This window comes from Carcharodon carcharias, chromosome 4 (assembly GCF_017639515.1).
Source record: "Carcharodon carcharias isolate sCarCar2 chromosome 4, sCarCar2.pri, whole genome shotgun sequence".
Taxonomy (NCBI): Eukaryota; Metazoa; Chordata; class Chondrichthyes; order Lamniformes; family Lamnidae; genus Carcharodon; species Carcharodon carcharias.
In genome coordinates this window covers 168,698,670-168,713,902 of record NC_054470.1, presented here as the reverse complement: position 1 = coordinate 168,713,902, position 15,233 = coordinate 168,698,670, and the positions used below count along the sequence as shown (strand labels likewise).

Sequence of the window (15,233 nt, the reverse complement as noted above, 5' to 3'; positions counted from 1 at the left end):
TTTTAATGCTATTATGTGATATCCTGTATCTGTTTTCACATTACTATAACACCAGCATTAATTCAGTTGGTAATGGTGCAACGTAAACGGAGATGTATGGACCAGGGTGTCCCAGATTCAATCTATAGCGAGTTAGCTCATTTTAGGCACAGCAATGATGGGCACGAAAAAATTGGGCCCTGTCTCTCTGCATGGGAGAAGAGAACAACAATACGGGAGGAGGTGGATTTGAACTCTCCAACAGAAACCAGGCATGTGGGAAGTTAAAATCACCCAGGATAACTACCTGCTCTAGAATGTTCTTGATTTGAACCAGCAAAGTAAACAAAGCAGGTGCCCAAGGCAGTCAGGGTCCTTTGGGTCTAAATGACATCAGAACCAAATGTAACTCTAAATCAATGGGCAGTTCGGAAAGCTGCAGTGGCTTTACCATCACTTGAAGACCACATGCAAAAGGAACAGGGCCAGTAGAGGCCCAAACAGGTAAATATTTGTTTCGACTTTTATTTTTGTTATGGGGTCATGTGGAGCAGGAATGCTCCTCCAAACATGCAAAGAAAGCTTAGGTAGCCCAAAGTTACGAAAGCTCTATGACAATGATCCCCAAAAAAGGGGGTGGGGGGCAGGAAAGGAATAAAAGGTTAATCTGTCTAATGTCAGTGGTGGGGAACCTACCAGAAACCATCGTCAAGTACTAAATGAGCAGAAATTTCTTCCAATTAAACATTGGGAAAACTGAAGCCATTATTTCCAGGTCCTGTTCCAAACTCCAGGCTAAATCCCTCTCCCTGGCAATGTCTGAGATTAAACAACTCTGCTCACAACCCTGATATCAAGTGAGAGCTCCCAACCACATTCTTGGCCCATCTTCAACACCTGCGTAATATTATCTGACTTCACCTCTGCTGCAGCTCATCACCTGCTGAAATGTTCAACCATGTCTTTGTTACATTTAGACTTGGCTATTCCAAAGCATTCCTGGCTGGTCACCCATACTCTACCTTCTGTAAACTAGAAATCATCCAAAACTCTGCAGCCCATGACTAGACTCACACCAAGTCCCATTCACCTATATTCCCCGTGCTCACTAACTGACATTGGTCCCAGTCAAGCAAAATGTTGATTTTAAAATTCTTATTCTTATTTTCAATTCCTTCTTAGCCTCACCCCACCCTTTCTGTGTAACTTCCTCTGGCCTCAACCTCCAAGATAACTGCGTTCATCTAATTATAGCCTCTTGAGCACCCTAATTTTAATCAGTCCACCATTGGTGGCCGTGCCTTCATTCCGCTGGACCATAAATTCCCTCCCAACACCTCTCTTCCTTTCTACCTCTCTTTCCACCTTTTAAGATGTCCCTTAAAACCCAACTCTTGAAACTTTTGACCATCTGCTCCAATATCTTCTTAAGTGTCTCAGTGCTTCATTTTGTTTTATAATGCTCCTCTGAAGCATCTTGGATGTTTTATTGAAGGCACAATATAAATACAAGTTGCTTTTGTCATTGTCAGGGACAAAATTAATTCTCACTCTAAGAAGCCTGGGTAAATAGAAGCCAGCACAGATTTTATTTTACATTTGCTCACAGGATGTGGGTGTCACTGGCTAGGCCGACATTTATTTCCCATCTGTAACTGCCCCTCGAGGAGTCGTGGTGAGCTTTCTTCTTGAACCGCTGCCGTCCACGTGTTGTAGGTAAACCCACATGCTGTAAGTTAGAGTTACAGGATTTTGACCCAGTGACAGTGAAGCAACAGCAAAATATTTCAAGCCAGGATTGTGAGTGGCTTGGAAGGGAACTTGGAGGTGGTGGTGTTCCCATGCATCTGCTGCCCTTATTCTTCTAGGTGGTAGAGGCCACCGATTTGGAGGGTGCTGTTGAAGGAAGCTTGGCGAGTTGTTGCAGCACATCTTGCAGATGGTACACACTGCTGCCACTGTGCACCATTAGTGGAGGCAGTGAATGTTTAGGGTGATGGATGGGGTACTAATCAAGCAGGCTGCTTTGTCTCCTGGATGGTGTCAAGCTTCTGGAGTGTCGTGGGAGCTGCTGTCATCTAGGCAAGCGCACTCCTGACTTGTGTCTTGTGACTTTAGGGTGTCAGGAGGTCTGTCTAACCTAACTGAGCTCTTTGACAAAATAACAGGGAGTAGAAGAAGGTCATGTAGTGGATGTTGCACATATTCAGACTTTTAAAGGTATTTGATGAAGTACCACACAACAGACTGTGTCAGAACATAGAACTACATGGGATTAACGGTGGTAACCTGCATACCTAAGAGATAGAAGGCAGAGTAGTGGTTAGCAGATGTTTCTCTGACTTCTGAGAAGTAGATAATGTAGTCCCCAGGGATAGTAATAGGACCATTGTTTTTTTTTGTTATACCTAAATGGCCTGTATTTGTATACAGGGAGTAAAACTTTGAAGTTTGTTGATTAAAAAGTGTGAAGTGAATCTCTTTGGAAGGAACAACAAGGACAGACTGTACAATTTAATGGGATGAAAGAGTAGAGGGACCTAAGGATGCACATTCTCAAATCCTTGAAGGTGAAAAGGCAAGTTGATAAGGCGATTAATGTAGTATAAAGAAAGCTTTGTAATTAGGGACATAGTGTACAAAAACAACAGTCATGCTCATGTGTTTACAAATCGCTGGTTAAGCCTCAGTTGGAGTATCGTGTAAAATTCTGGGAAACACACTTTAGTAACACCTTGGTGAAGGTATAGAAAAGGTTTACCGGGATAATACTGGGGATGATGGACTTCAGTCATGCAGAGAGATTGGAGAAGCTGGGATTATTCTTCTTAGAGCGGAGAAGGTTAAGGGGAGACCTGATAGAATTACTCAAAATTATGAGGAGTTTTGATAGAGCAAAGAGAGAGAAACCGTTTTTTCTGGCAAGTGAATAAGTAACCGGGTTTAATTAAATTTAAAATTGTCAAAAGAACTAGAGGGGAAACTCAAAGGAATTGTTTCATATACAGAGGGATGTTCTGGAATGCAACTGGACTTGTACTTTAAGAAAATTAATTTACAGGAACATGGGGGATTAGCTGGGCAGTGGACCTAAATCGTACAGTTGTTTCAAAGAGCCAGCACAGACATGACAGGTCGAATGTCCTCCTTCTGCACTGCAAGATTTTATGGGCGGGGTTTTCCACACCCACCTGCTGTCGTGATCTTTCGGTCCCTTCACAAGTCAATGGACTTCTGGCTGGGGCGCCGCCTTGGCTGCAGCGGGTCCCGCCTGCATTGGGGCTGGAAAATCCCGGCCTATGATTCTAATGCCCCGGCAGTCATATTCCTGATGCCAGTGGACTGCATGATTTTGCACCATTTCCCTCTGAAATGGATGGGAAATTAGTAAGTAGGATTTAAAAGAAACCCTGGAGTTAAATAATGGCACCATTTCTGGAGCTGGTGGAGGGGGGGGAATTCTCTACCCACCCAAAAGCTGCTCACAGTCAAATTTGGGGCAGAGGTCTTTGTCTGATTTTTTTAGGTGACTCCAGGTAGTCGAAGACAGGATTGGGCTCAGCTGTGAAGCCCACAATGGTTGAATAGTTTGCTCATTGATATTCACCATCTGGATTCAACCAAAAATGGCTATTTGATTAAATCATTAGATGGCAACCGGAAACCAGGGAAATGTATTCCAACACAAATCAACGCCTTCAGGAGAGGACTGAGAACTCAAGTTTAAACAAAAGTTACCTCATTCATCCTGGCAAACTTGATTTGTCATACATCAGTCCAAGAAGCATCATTGGATGCGGACAGACATAACCATAATTCAACTGCATGCAGCAATCAGAACAAGACCATTCAGCTCTAGATTTTTTATTTATTCTTTCATGGGCCATGGGCGTAACTGGCAAGGCCAACATTTGTTGCCCATTGCCCTTGAACCAAGTAGCTTGCTAGGCCATTTCAGAAGTCAGTTAAGAGTCAACCACATTGCTGTGGGTCTGGAGTCACATGTAGGCCAAATTGGGCAAGAATGGCTGATTTTCTTTCCTAAATGACATTAATGAACCAGATGGGTTTTTTTTAAAATGACAACTGATGTTAGTTTCCTGGTCACCATTATCGAGACTTTCAATTCCAGATTTTATTAATTGAATTTATAATTCCACCAACTGCTGAGATGCAATTTGAACCCAATGTCCAAGAGCATTCGCCTTTTTAAAAAATGTGTTCATGGGATTATGGGCATTGCTGGAAAGGCCAGCATTTATTACCTGGATTAACTGTATGCCATCGCCAGCCACTCACCCCTCCCCCACCCAACATGCAATGGTGACTACACCTCAAAAAGGTCCTTAACTGCCTGGAGAGTAATTTGGAACCTCCTGAGATCATGACATGCACTACAGAAATGTAAATCATTTGTTCTTTTTCATGTCAAAGGCGCAGAGAGTCAGAGTCATGCTGGTAATAACAGGGGGCTTCAATCTACATAGAGACAGGCTTTGGATTTTGTAGTGTTGCATTCCCTCAACTTGTGCGCTGGAGCCAATAATATTATTCCTTCATGTTTGGCTCAGGAGCACTAAAAGATGAGATTCTGAAAATCTAATCTTATAGAGGGTGAATGAATTTATTCTTAATCCTCACCTAAACTAAACAGCAGCACACAAAATCATTATGCAAGGGCTTAAGTTACTGAAAGCAACTATACATCACTTCAAATTAAACCAATCGTAGTCCCCAACATAATCTAATTTAATCACATAGAAACAGGATGAGGCCATTCAGCTGCTCGAGCCTAATGTGGCATTCATTTAGATCATGGCTGATCTGCAATTTACTCCATTTAGAAGCCTTGGTTCTGAAACCCTTATCTAACAAAGATCTAGCCATCTCAGTTTTGAGATTTTCATTTGAGCTGGCATCAACAGTTTTTTTTTCTGGGGGTGGGGGCTGATGGGAGTGGTGGAGGAAGAGTGTTGCAGATTTCTGCTACCCTTTGTGCAAAGAAGTGTTTTCTTCCCTCACCCCAGAAAGACACAGCTCTCATTTCAAGGTTATACCTCCTTGTTCTGGGCTCTCCATACCAGAGGAAACAGGGTAGGTAGAGAGAAACTAGCAGTTCCTTTGATCATCTTAAAGTGTGTCAATGGGATAATGTATTCTCTTGAATATAAAATATTAATACAAGCCTCGTTGAAGCAACTTGTCCTCATATGACCCTTTTAAATTCCTTATTCTCACATTAGGATAAATTATAAATGGCAGTGTGTGCCAGTTACAAGATGCTCAGCGTTACAAGTGCATGGTAAAAAGCCATTTTCCATTAGCACAGTTTCCCTTGAACCAGAATCATTCCTTTATAGACAAAGAATAAGAGATGTAAAAAAACTAAAACCAGAAGTCTGGGATGGCAGTGGTGGGGAGTGAGTGAGGGCAAAATTTGCATTTATTTGGGCACTTCACATCCAATGAAGTATCATCACTGTTATAAAGGGGGCATATGGGAGATAGGCTGTTTGTTTAACAACTGGCTCTTACAAACACGACAATCGGCCAGAAAATATTGTGAACCCACATCATGTTCTCTGGTCTTCAGTGAAAGACAGTAAATAAGACATCAGAATGATGTGCAGAAGCTAAACTAATAGTCCAACAGTGATTAGTGTTGAACGCCTGGGATTTTTACTGGGACCACAAATTTTCATTGTTTCATATAAAATGCTGTAGATGAAGGAATAGCCATACATCTAAGTTACTTGATATAAGGAGTTAGGTGAAACACAAAATGGTGTACTACATAGTAACAAAAGGCTACAAAGAAAAATTGATAGATTCTGACTGGGCAAAATAATGGTAGATGGAGTTGAACGTGTGAAAATGTGAGGTCATTTACTTTGGGCCCCAAGAAAATATCTTTCTAAGTGGCATGTAGCTAGGAACTGTGGATGAGCAGAAAGATTTAGTGGTACAAGTACAGAAATTGTGCAAAGGGTGATGAGTCAAAACAGATGTTGAAAATCTGGAATTCTCTTCCCCCCAAAAGGCTATTGGGATAGGTCAACTGAAAATTTCAAAACTCAGGTTGACAATTTTTGTTGAACAAGGGTACCAAGGATTATGGAACCAAGGCAGGTAGATGGAGTTAAGATACAGATCAGCCATGATCGAACTCAACAGCTGAATTGGCTCGATGGGCTGAGTGGCATGTTTCTACTAACAAGAACGACAAGAAAATATGTGGAAGCGGCAAAAAACTTAAAGCATACTAAATTAACAAAGCCAGATTCAACCAATAAGGGGTTAAAATATTCATTAGATCACATTTCTTACAGTAGGTAAGTATGCAAAACTCTTGAATAGAAGTCTCCTGTAGACTTCCTAACAGAATGTCACCTATGGCAACACAATTCTATTGAGATGTTAGTTTCCTTCCTCCCAAGCAGAGCCTTTGATAGGTCAACCATCATATTGCAGCACTTAACCCCATCCTTAACCTCTTCCTCCCTTCTTCAAAGTGAATGAGCTGCATGCAATAATACATTTACAAAGAGTGTGAAAATGATTATTACAATAGTCAGGATCATGTTTTGCTCACCCCTACTCTCCAAACAAAAAAATTCTTTCCACTCATCATAACATGAGGAATACCATAGCACTGGGATATAGATTTTTTTTTTTAGGGTCAGGAACACACGATAGGAAGCAAAGGAAAGTTTATTTTGCTCCACATTTGGTGGGACAATATCCAAGATGTCTCAATATTTACATTAGAGTGGCATTAGGTCATTTAAAATATGTAGATTCTGGAAAGAGTCTAGAATATGGAAACATATACAACAATGGCAATGTAATCAGATGAAAGTGGGACTTGAAACTTGCTTGTTCAACATTACACACATGCACTGAAAAAAGTGTTTGCTTTATCAATTCATGGGATGTGGCCATCACTAAGCAAGGCCAGCATTTGTTGCCCATCCCTAATTGCCCTTTAGAAGGTGGTGGTGAGCCACCTCCTTGAACCTCTCCTTGTGGTGTAGTATCTTCCTGAGTGCTACTGGGGAGGGAGTTCCAGGATTTTGACCCAGTGATGAAGAAGTAAGAGAGTGATGTAGTTACAAGTGGGATGGTGCATGACTTGGAGGCCAACTTGTCGTGGTGGCATACCCACCCATCTGCTACCCTTGTTCTTCAAGGTAAAAGGTGTCATGGGCTTGGAAGATGCCATTGAAGGAGCCTTGGCAAATTGGTGCAATAACAGCCGTGGTGTACTGGTTGTGGAGGGAGGGGATGTTTAAGGTGGTGGATGGGTTGCCAATCGAGTTGCTTTGTCTTGGATGGTGTCGAGCTTTTTGAGTAAGGTTATCTAGGCATTTAGGGAGCATTCCATCACACTCCTTATTTGTGCCTTGTAGATGGTAGGCGCCTTTGGGGAGTCAGGTGGTGAATTCTCATTGCAGAATACCTAGCTTCAGAGCTGCTCTTGCAGTCACAGTATTTATATGGCTGGTCCAGTTAAGTTTCTGGTCAATGGTGACCTTCAGGATATTCATGGTCAGGGATACGAGTCAACCAATCATTGGGATATACGGCCTACGTACCTGCTATCAGACTGGCACCGAAATTCATATGCGATATTGCTCAATTGTGTGACAGACAATGTCTTCTTGGGCTGTTACGGCAGCATCCTTTTAGTGGAAAATGCTACTTGCACAGTCACTGCAATCAAACAGTACGTTTCTTCGGATGTTCACTATCAGCAGAGTACAGACCATACTCAACCAGTCCATGCTTGCAAAGCCCAGAACATCTACTGTTAGATATGATTCTGTGAATGGGCAACACTTGCTGAACAATCCAGAACGAGCTAACAGCCACACTAACAACCAATTTAAGACAATGAGTTGAGCTCAACATGTGGCTTATTTACACATGTTAGAGGTGACATTTATTCATCCTCGGAAACCAGTTCTCTGCAAGAAAAACAGGAATATGTTCAAACCTTGTGCCTTTGTTGAATTACCCAGGTGCTTGGAGAGCCTATAGTTCCACATTACTTTCTCTACGACGATGCTTCTGCCATGGCAACAGCAGAGTTGACCTGCCAATCAATCAACCACCTTTTTTTCCTGTAGCATAAATTGTTTTGATTGGTTGAAATTTGGCACTCTTGCAATTGTCCCGATGACAGCAAGACGAAAACTTTGGTAACAGGTGTCTCTGTTCAGCAAATTCAAGTTCGGTACACTGTTATTGCGTTCTCCACATTCTTCTCTAAAACTTCAAATATTTGAGAGTTTCCCCACCTCCCCCCACCCCACCCCCCCCACCCCAGCCATCTCTTGTATTGATTTCATACCATGCCTAACATGCTAGTGGTAGCACAGTCTAGTGCACCATTTGATGAATCATTCACAGCTGCTAACAACTCTGAATGGAAGTATAATCACCTATCATTACAGTACCAATGCATCAGTCATCTGAATAAAACTGAACCTCATTTAAGTGCACTATGAACAATATCTGCTGTAACATTCAAAAGGAGAAAATAATATTTATATAACATGGTCAAATGTATTTAATGTGGCCTACCCCAGTTAAAGCTCACTGTAGTTTGCAAAATCCTTACAATATCATTTTCAGGAGTACAGCAAAAACAGAATTCAAGAGTTCGAAAAGCTGCAGTAAATGACAGTAAACTGTGCTTTATCCAGCACTTTACCAACCAGAACGCTTTAAGCAACCAGAATTTCTGGCAGCTCAATTTTTTTTTTAAAAAGCTGATCACTTTCAGTGTTCAGAAATTGCATTCTTTACAACAAAAAAAATATTGTAAATCTGCGAATTTATTCTTAGGTTTTACATTGAAATGATGATATTATTGGGTCAGTGTCTTATGTGTCCGGAGTGGCGTAGCTTTCCATTAACTGGCACTTTTGTTTAACCAACAGCACCCATTCCCCGAACTTGCCGGATAACAAAGATTTTAGTACATCTCTATGCTCCAGCAAAGGAAATATGTACATAGTACACTGGAAACGAAATTAAAATTCTGCTAAAGTTGAAAGACACATTTCTCCAACTCCTTTAATTACTTATGAAGCATGTTTAAAATGGGCACACTGATACTACAATAAAGCAGTAATCTGCTTTCAGTGGATATATGGAAATAATTACAGTGCAATCTAATTCAAGGTTTCAGAGGACATTAGCTGTTAAATCAAAGCTTGAGCAGTTTAAAGAAGTTATCCAAATCCCAATATTAGATCACAGCCCTGGAACCACTCCCATGTTTCCAAATATATTGAATGTATTTAGAGAGCTATTCGGTATGTTGGTGAAGACGTCCGAGATCAATTAAGGTGAACGTCAAACTGGGAAATTTTGGGAGTGGAGAACACCAAAGACACTGTAAAAAGGAATAATCTTCAGATCCTTTTGAAGTCCAGGAGGGAGATTCTAAGGCAAAGTAATTTTGGGAGAGATTTCCATCAGCAGAAATAAAAACAGAAAATGTTGGAAACACTTAGCAGGTCTAGCAGCATCTGTGGAGTGAGAAACAAAATTTAATAATTCAAGTTTGTGACCTTTCACCTAAACGGGTCAATGACCTTTTCATCAGAACCGAAACGAAATGTTAACTGTTTCTTTCTCCACAGATGCTGCTAGACTAGCTGAGTATTTCTAGCATTTTCATTTCACATTTCCAGCATTTGCAGTACTTTGCCTTTGTTCCAATGGGCAGAGATTAGTGACTAAAAAGAATCTGGCATTAAGAGAAGAGCGACCAGAAAGCTAAGTCATAGAGGGATTCAGAGCATGAATCTTGAAGCTAATTTTCTGGGGTACATTCAGCCCATCTAACTTGGCAAGGAAAGGGATGGTGAATGTATTGAACTTTGTTTGGGATAGGACACAAGCCACAGTATTCTGCATTAATCAAAGTTCATAGGGAGGAAGGACAGATGGGAGGGGGAGGGCACTGGCAGTGCGTGCAGTGGAGAAGTCAATTCTAAAAGTTCATCAGCTGTGGGAAGGTAGAAGCTCAATTAGGAAGAATCTTAAAGGTGGATGAAAGTGGATTGGCAACATAAGTGTTTAAGGATGGCTGAGTTGCTACTATTGATAGAACTGATCTGCAGACACTTCTTGGGTGGAAGTATTAAGTTTATTTACAATATACTCAGCAGCAACTACATGTCTACATGTGTGCTTTCAACTTCAACTCCACCTCTACACTGACTGCTGAGGTAGCCCACACTCTCCTTTTGGTTACTACAAATCATGTGATCTTCCTTAACAAGCATTCTTAAAAAAGGTACATTACATACTAAATAAAACTACAATTACTACATTCCTCCCCCTTCAACTCGGCCATACATATTTTATTTCCAAGTACAGATTTTTTAAAACAACACCACATTTACACTGGGTAAGGATTTTACAAGTTCAGTCTTTCATGTGGTTTCCTGGTATGTATGGAACATCACAGCTCCACAACTTCAGATACTTTGTCAGGAACCTCATTTTCCAGAGTTCCCTGAACATCAGGTGCTTCAGTGGGCACTTGCAGTTCTGTCTCCTCAACTCTAACAGGAGCAGACATGTCTGTCAGTCCTGGGTTTAGGATCCTCAATAGGAAACGCAGACCCAGTTGTGATCACGGGAGGAACCAAATCTTGGTGATTTGTCTCTCTCTTCCTTAAATGGTCCACATGCTTTTGTATGATCTGGCCTTCCACCTGTGTGGTAAGTTAGAGGTCCAGTCACCGCACTTAGTGACCACTTTGGTCCTTCTCCAAAGCTCTTCACATACACCGTCTCTCCCACGGTAAATTTCCTCTCACGACTATACCAGTCATGTCTAGTTTTCTGGCTTCCCTGACTCCTTTCGATCTTCATCTCTAACTTCTGCATTATTAAGCACAATCTCGTGCTGAGAAAGCGTTTCAACAATAACTCCACAGGTGTGACACCTGTTGTTGCGAGAGAGGTAGTCCTGTAATGAAAAAGAAAGCGTGCTAGTTTGGTTGCTAAGGAATCGGCAGTTAGCTTTTTCATGTCTGCCTTGAACATTTGAACTGCCCTTTCAGTCAGTCCATTTGCGGAAGGGCGGTTTGGTGTATATGTTACATGAGTGATATCGTTGAGGCTGATAAACCATGAAACTCAGTATTGGTAAATGCCACGCCCTTTTCAGAAACGAGTACTTCTGGTAGTCCGTAAATGGCAAAACTTTGACGTTGTTTCTCAATTGTAGCAGCCGACATTTATGACTTCACCTCATATAAGTCCAACCATTTTGAATGAGCAATGACAACGAGCGGAAATATTATTCCCAGGGAAAGTCCAACGTGTAACCACACCCAGGGTCTACCTGGCCACTCCCATGGATGTAACGGAGCTGTCACTGCAATTTTTGCAGTTGCTGACATTGCACATAGTGCTTTACTAAACTCTGTTTCTCCATCCATTCCAGGCCACCATAGATGTCTGTGTGCTATGGTCTTCATTCGGGAAATTCCTGGATGTGCACTGTGTAGTTCAATTAAAAATGGCTCCCTTCCATTTTGAGGAGCTATCACTCATGCTTCCCACAATAAGATGCCGTCCTAGCTGGTCATTTCTTGTTTTCTGCTGAAGTATGGTTTCATTTCATCAGATAGGGGCGCCTGTGACCAATCATGCAGCGCTTGTTCTCGTACTAGAGATAGGATTGGGTCCAGACTTGTCCAATCTCTGATCTGTTGAGCGTATACCGGCAAGGAATCTAGGAAATTTAACAGTAAAACAAGTTCCTGCTGAACTGGGACATGCTCACCATTTTCTTGTAAAGGTAAACGACTAAGTGCATCAGCGTTTGCGATTGGATTGCCAGGTCTATGTATAAAAGTGTATTCATATGCTGCCCAAATTAAAGCCCATCGTTGTATTCTTGCTCTCAACTGGAAAATTTCAGCCCATTCTAACAATCTCCTTTAACCAATTTCGCCCCAAGAGGCTTCACCCTTCACCTGCTACCATCATCAAGGGTAGCTTTGCCGATTGGCTTTCATAACGAACAGTTACTCTGCTTACGCCTTTTACTTGAATGTCTTCACCTGTGTATGTTTTGAGTTTGGCAACTGCTTATTCTAAACTTTTTTTTATTCATTCACAGGATCTGGGTTTTGCTGGCTGGGCCAGCATTTATTGCCCATACCTAGTTGCCCTTGAGAAGGTGATGGTGAGCTGCCTTCTTGAACCACTGCAGTCCATGTGGTGTAGGCCACAGTGCTGTTGTTAGGAAGGGAGTTTCAAAATTTTGACCCAGCAGTGAAGGAACGGTGATATATTTCCAAGTCAGGATGGTGAGTGACTTAGAGGGGAGCTTCCAGGTATCGGTATTCCCATCTATCTGCTGCCATTGTGCTTCTAGGTGGTAGTGGTTGTGGGTTTGGAAGTTGCTGTCGAAGGAGCCTTGGTGAATTCTGGCAGTGCAAATGTAGGTACACACTGCTGCTACTGTGCATTGGTGGTGGAGGGAGTGAATGTTTGTGGATGTGGCTGTTTTGTCCTGGACGATATCAAGCTTCTTGAGTGTTGTGGGAGCTGCACTCATCCAGGCAAGTGGACAGCAGCATTTTGCGCACCCTGTATTGCTTTTGAATCTCTTACTGCGCTTTCCATGGCCAGTGCTACCTCTAGCACCTTCTTGAAATCCAAATTCACTTCGGACAATAATCATTTCTGAATAGTGCCTTCATTCACACCACACATTAAACGACATGCTTGGCGATCATTTAGAATCATACCAAACTCTCAATGTTCCGTTAGCTGCTTCAATTTTGCCACGTTGCATGCAATTGTCTCACCTGGGGCTCCATTTCGCAAATTAAACCTGAGCCTCTGCATCATGCCTGAGGGCTTTGTTTGAAAATGACCCTTCACGAGGTCCACCAATTCATCAAAATTTTTCGAATCTGGGGCACTCAGTGCCGTCAAACTTCGAATCAACTGTAGGTTTTGCACCCACAAGTACTTAAGAGGATCGCTCACCTCTTCTCTTCCCCCATAATCTTGTTAGTTTGAAGAAAGAACGTGAGGTGTTCTATGTAATGAGACCAATCATCTGTGGCTGGTTCAAAAGGATCAATTCTCCCAAATTGTGGCATTTTGAAAGGGGATAACGTCTTCAATTCTAACAGAGCTTGCTAATTACAATCACTGAGTGACGTATAGTGACAATTTCTTACTAACTTGATTTCTTCGGTTAAATTCTGTTTCATCATCGTCACCACTTTGTTGTAAGGATGGCCGAGCTGCTACTATTGATAGAGTTAACCCGCAGACACTTCTTGGGTAGAAACATTAATTTTCAATGTACTCAGCAGCAGCTACACACCAAAGTGATCACAATTAACGGTCCCCCGATTAAAGGAAGATGGCTACAAAGGGTCATGAGTTGGTTTCTGCCATGGGTCTCCATGTGGCTAAACAGACCAACTCTTGACCCACAGATATTTGGGAAGTCCTTTGCCGTCTAGCCAAGAGGTAACGAGATCTGGAGTGCAGGATTTGTTTCCTTTCCTGATGCTGCTCACTCATCAAAACGCAGACTGGGTGACTGCTTTGCAGAACATCTTCGTTCTGTCCGCAAGCATTACCCAGACCTCCCTGTTGCTTGCCATTCAACACTCCACCCTGCTCTCAAGCCCACATGTCCGTCCTTGGCTTGCTGCATTGTTCCAGTGAAGCTCAACGCAAACTGGAGGAACAGCACCTCATCTTCCGACTGGGCACTTAACAGCCTTCCAGACTGAATATTGAGTTCAACAATTTTAGATCATGAACACTCTCCTCCATCCCCACCCACTTTGTTTTTTTCCCCCCCTCATTTTTGTTTTTTCCAATAATTAAAATAGATTTTTCTTTTCCCACCTATTTCCATTATTTTTAAATGTATTTCCACCCATTGTTTTATTTCTACCTTTTAGCCTTTTTCGATTCCTTCACTCCACCCCACCCCACCCCCACTAGGGCTATCTGTACCTTGCTTGTTCTGCTTTCTACCCTTAATTAGCACATTCCTTTAGATATCACCACCTTCAACACCTCTTTGTCCTTTTGTCTGACATCTTTTGCTTATCTCCACCTATCACTGGCCCTCTATCCAGCTCTCTTGTCCCAACCCCCCACCCCTTAAACCAGCTTATATTTCACCCCTTTTCTATTTTTCCTTAGTTCTGTTGAAGAGTCATGTGGACTTGAAACGTTAACTGTGCTCCCTTCCATAGATGCTGCCAGACCTGCTGAGTTTTTCCAGGTATTTTTGTTTTTGTTTTCGATTTCTAGCATTCGCAGTTTTTTGCTTTTATAATAGCTGTGAAGCCTCTTACTTGCTCAGCCTGGCTGGCTTGGACAATCCAGTAATGAATGAATGCGAGGACCTGTCTGAACAGAGTGTCAGTGACAAGCTTGACAACTGTGGACAGCTGATTGGGACATTCCACACAAATCTCCCACTGCCCCCTGGAAAGATCCAGATGCCAAAAAATTAAGAGCTACTGTGACCTTCAGAGCCAATGGCATTGGGTGCCCATCCACACAGTTGGAAGTGATCTTCAGCCCAATCATTTGGCATATTAATGTCACAGTGTCCCTAGAGAGGCAGAGCCTCCTGCAGCACTGGGCTTCAGACATGTTGAGGTAAAAACAAAAAAACTGCGGATGCTGGAAATCTAAAACAAAAACAGAATTACCTGGAAAAACTCAGCAGGTCTGGCAGCATCGGCGGAGAAGAAAAGAGTTGACATTTCGAGTCCTCATGACCCTTCAACAGAACTAGGTGAATCCTAGCTGGATCATTGCCTGGACGCTCTGGCAGCAGGATAGTGGCCTCTTCTGCAGCCACTTCCGCCTTGCTCTCCCTGCTGGCCCTGCACCCACTGCGCCTGCGCCCCTCCTCTCCACAGGTCTCTCCCTGCAACACTGCCCATGGATGCCTGGCCTTCTCTCCCTCCTGCCCCTCTCTTCCTCCTCAGGAGGAGGATCTCCCTGCGGAGTACCCAATCCCCAACTGCTGAAATGTAGATGGCTGCGTCTTGTGCACTCGACAGAAATACTCCAAGAGAGTCGGCAAAACAAGAGAGTCCTCAAAACAAAGCTAACAAAGCAAAAACTTCAGGTGAAACCGCAGGTAAATGTCTGAAATCTCAGCAAACAAGCAGCACCAAGCTCTCACCTCAACTCCTAACAACTCACACAGCCAATGCTCCGCT

The 15,233-nt window shown here is 42.6% G+C and overlaps 1 protein-coding gene across 2 annotated transcripts in view; it reads right to left on the bottom strand.

The window, feature by feature from the left end:
* Nucleotides 1-15,233, bottom strand: part of acsl1a (acyl-CoA synthetase long chain family member 1a) — a 181,514-nt gene that overhangs the window by 152,500 nt on the left and 13,781 nt on the right. The window contains exon 1 of one of the 2 annotated variants that reach the window (XM_041186509.1): nt 7,976-7,997. The exons of the other annotated variant lie outside the window; for it this stretch is intronic. The gene's annotated coding sequence lies outside the window, so the exon portion shown is untranslated. Of the gene's footprint in view, nt 1-7,975; nt 7,998-15,233 lie in introns of those variants that run through there. 2 annotated transcript variants of the gene reach the window in all.